This window comes from Lupinus angustifolius, chromosome LG09, assembly GCF_001865875.1.
Source record: "Lupinus angustifolius cultivar Tanjil chromosome LG09, LupAngTanjil_v1.0, whole genome shotgun sequence".
NCBI lineage: Eukaryota > Viridiplantae > Streptophyta > Magnoliopsida > Fabales > Fabaceae > Lupinus > Lupinus angustifolius.
Window position 1 is genome coordinate 6,626,592 of NC_032017.1, and position 4,706 is coordinate 6,631,297.

The following is a 4,706-nucleotide window of genomic DNA, read 5'->3' on the forward strand; positions in this document are numbered from 1 at the left end:
TCTATGTATGTTGCTCTTAATTTTGTTATCTCTATCTTTATTTTTATTTTTCTCTTTACAATTTTATTTTAAATATTATAGTTTTATCAATCTCAAGCATACATTATTTTGATTCTCTATTTAAGAGGACATAAAAACTAACTTTATGCTCAATTTTTTATTCTTCTGAATTTAAAATATATATAATGTTTATAAGAGATAATGAACTTCTTTGTGCTTAGGAATATTTGTAATTTCTTGATAGATTTGTTATGTTAAATTTTATATCATGTTTTTTGGGAATTCAAACATGAGAAAATAACTCATTTTTACATTTAAAATTTATATATATTCTAATAATTTCATATGTTAGTTATGTATAAATCATAATTCTGCCCCATCTAAAATTATGATCAAGATCCGCCACTGCTTATTGCCAATTACTTTTTACGCAGTTCGTGCATACATTCCCCCTTAGTTTACTATAATTAAACTCATTTAGTTCATGATCTAATTTGATATATATTTAAAGGAAGAAAATAAAATTAAAACAATAAGACATAGATGTAATTATTAATGAGAATCTACACTATTAATAAATGCAAAACAATAAATAACCACCAATATAATTTTTATATTTCAAACATATATTTTTGTATTATTAATAACTACTTTAAACTTCCAAACATTATTTTTATTGCAATCATTTTTATATTAATATCTATACCATTAATAATTAATAATCTATACTACTTAATAAAGGGAAAATATAAAATAACTACCTTTGAGTATTTTATGTTTCCCTGTTTAATCTTTTATAACTCATAATTAATACTAATAAACATAAAATAATTACCCATAAAATAACTTTTAATTTCATATTTATCTACACTTTACTAATAAACATAAAATAACTACTCATAAAATAACTTCTAATTTCATGTTTATCTATACTATACTTAATGTAGTATACCGAATGCGTAATTTGTGGTATCCTATTTTTATTCTTATATTTTGTAATCAACATGCATCATTTGTCATGTATAAACAATATAATTTGTCATAGCAATTATCATTTGGCTATCAATTATATTACTGTTAAATAATCAAAGAATGTCAGTTATATTGCTGTGAAAAGAAGTATCATTTATGATACATAAACTAAATAATATTATTGTAACATTATTTTAATTACGAGTCACTCTATTATTTTAATGCTTAATAAAAAAATAATTACATCAATTGAATAAATTGAACTACAGATAACAATATCCAAGACAACTTACTATATTCAATATTTATAACATGTAGACTACACATTACAAATTATAGGAAAACAGGTTAACAAACACGGTACTGTCTATCAACACGCTAGTAGGAAATAAAATAGAAACATTTTTGTAAATCAATTGTCACAAATTTTACTTTATTTATTTATACCACATATACTCACAAGGGTGGTGTGAATGAGATATTTTTCTATTTTATTTGATAATGGGTTTACGATGTTAGAATGGAAAATGTGTCCATCACACATTTGAAATGGGGTGAAAAGAAGAGAGAAAAATAATAAACATGGTGGATTATGAAAAATAAACATGATGTATGACAAAAAGAGATAGAAAAAAATGTGGTCTAATAGAAGAAGATTTTGTAAAGCTATGGTAAGGGTTGTTTATGAAATCTGTATTGAGTGCTACCACTCTATCCGCTTGCAGTAAAAAGGGTTTATATAAAGTGTTAAGGAAAAAGCTTATACCCTTTTTATAAGATTTTCTTTTCTAGGTAATCTATTCAAAAGAAGCTGCTAATTAAAAGTTAATGACTTTGTTGGCACTTTAATCTTCCACAAATGCTTGAAAATAGTAGCTTGTGCATTATTAACCTGCAAAGAACAAACTTGAAGATTTGACAACACCAAGAATACGAAGACCTTGCTGAGAACATTCTGCAACCATCCATCCTCCACCTCTAAGTGTAACACTGCGAATTTTACGATTTTGAATTATAAGATTTTATTAATATTGTTATTAATTATATTTTCGAAAATGAATTTCTGGGAAGTTTCGGTAAAGAATTAGACGAAACTCTAGTTGAGTTTTAGTTTTGTAATTCTATTTCCATTTTGGTGGTAAATTTTCATGATTTTAGGAGACAGTCGGTTTCGGACCGCTGTCGGGGCCGAATCTTACCCGGTAAGGCTCAAAAAGTGGTTTTTGAGTTCCGTAACTCGGAATTGAATTCCGATTGCGCCGTTGGCTTCATAATTTCATTTCGAGTCAATATAGACCCTGAGTACACCCATACCTATTTTGTAAATATTTTTCACTCGGAATGTCGAAATCTGAAATTCTAATCAAATATTAAAATCAGACGATTTATAATACCCGATCGAGTATTGGCCGATAATACTCGGGCATGTCTATCATACATGTCCACGAAGTGGTCATTTCGCATTGGGATGTGAAATTTGACTTCCATAAAGCAAATCTCACATCACTTTCTCAAATATCTCATGAGCTCATCATTAGCCACTCTAGGAGATTTTTGATGATTGCTTAGAGGGAAATCTGATTTCCTTCTCTCCTTAATGTGAAGAAGATCTTGCTCCTGACCTTGACACGGTTTTGATGAAGACACAATCATCACCAAAAAGAAGAAAAGGAAGACGTGAAGAAGATCTTGCTCTTGACCTTGGCACGGTTTTGATGAAGACACCAACATCACCAAAAAGAAGAAAAGGAAGATGACTTATGAAGACAAATGAAGATAAAGCTTCAAGACATTAGATTAAGTCTTTGTAAGTACTTCTATCCTAAACTCTTAAGTATATACAAGTATAATTGCTCAAACTATTTTTTAGAAAATGTGAGACACTTTTACAAGACTTAAAACATTTTTCAAAAATAGTGTGTAACAGGTTACTTCATTGAGTAACAGGTTACATGTGTGAGAAAAGAGTTATCCAACTAAAAAACTGATTTTTGAAAATTGAGTAACCGATTACTCAAAATAATTTTTAAGCATCTGTTGGACAGAAAGTTTGAGTAACCGATTACTCAAATGAGTAATCCATTACTGAGAGCTGTTGGAAGTGTTTTTCAGATTTCAAAGTGAAAGGTTTTCACTCCAAACGAAATCTCTTCACTCCAAACAACTCATACACTTTCAGAAACCTTCAAAGGATGTTTGTAAACTCTATATAAAGGCTCTAAACTCTCTCACAAAATTACACATAACTTTCATACAATTTTCTCTCAACTCTCAAAAGCTCTCACACTTTTTCTTAGAATTTATCTTTGAACTTTTTGCAACTTGTTCTTAAACTTTCAAGTTAATTTTGCAAAGTTGCTTCAAGTGTTTCAAAGACTTTTACAAAGAGCATTATATACTTCTATATATATTCAGAGTTTGGATTGCAAGTTACATAAGTTTCATACTTGTAAAGGCAATCTGCCATAGTTGAATATTCTTCATTCTTGTAAAGAATTCTTTCTTTCATGGGGTGTGAAAAGAAAGGGGAATAGATTCACTTGGAAAATTGTTTTCCAAGGGTATAAGAATTAGGGAGTGTGTAAGGTACATAGAGATCTCGAGGTGAGATATTGTAATTGCAACTCATAATTCTTAGTGGAAAATCTCTTGTGTGGCAAGAGTAGTGGACGTATCCTTCGGTGGACAAGAAGGTGAACCAGTATAAAACTCCTTGTGTACTCTCTTCTCCTTATCTCTTTCATTTTATTTCCTATTATTTTCTGCATATTGTTCCGCTGCACTTTAACTTTGATTTTGCAGAAAAAACGGCCATTATTTTAAGACAACTAATTCACCCCCCCCCCCTCTTAGTTGCACTCTGATACTTACAAATTGGAGTACATAACAACTAAAAATTAACTAATTTTCTATCAATAAGTGGTATGAATATGTAGTGTGAGTTTGTAGGTATTTGAGTTATGTGAGATGAACATAATGGGCTTTGTTTTTTTTTATCGGCAATTGTTAGTATGTTAGTATTTTTGTTGTGGGTGAACTCTATACCATCAAACTATCTTCTAACTCCTATTTTATTGATAGTGGGACTCGAACCCATAACCTCATGCACTTCATTCCTTACGACCGCCCTCTTCACCATAAGACCACCTTATGACTCCCTCTTTTATGCTTTGTTGATGGAGAGAAGAAAGTGAGAAGAGAGAAAGATGTGAGAGAAATAATAAAGAGAAAGATGTGAGAGAAATAATAAAGAGAAAGATGTGAGAGAAATAATAAAGAGAAAGATGTGAGAGAAATAATAAAGAGAAAGATGTGAGAGAAATAATAAAGAGAAAGATGTTAAAAAGGATGTTAAGGTTTATGAGTACATGAATGCCTCATAAAACTCTTAAAATGATACTTTGAATACCTTGCTTTAAAGTGGTAATATTATCAAAGAAGGTCTTGAATCGGAAGATGTAGTTTTACTAAAAACCGTACCTTTAAAAAAGAATGGAAATCGTGAACGAACTTTCGATGAAAAAGGATGGTCAAGAACATGTGATTTTGGACCGGATGGATGAAAGGGATGTGTGATCACGATGGGGAAAAAGAGAAATGATTTTAAGTATTTTAGTAACGATTTTAGAAATATCGGAAACTAACGGATTTTTATTTTGGTAGTTACAAAGATTTCGGTGTTCGAACCTTGAAACCAAACCACCCTTAGTTGACGAGTTAAAGCACGCTTCATT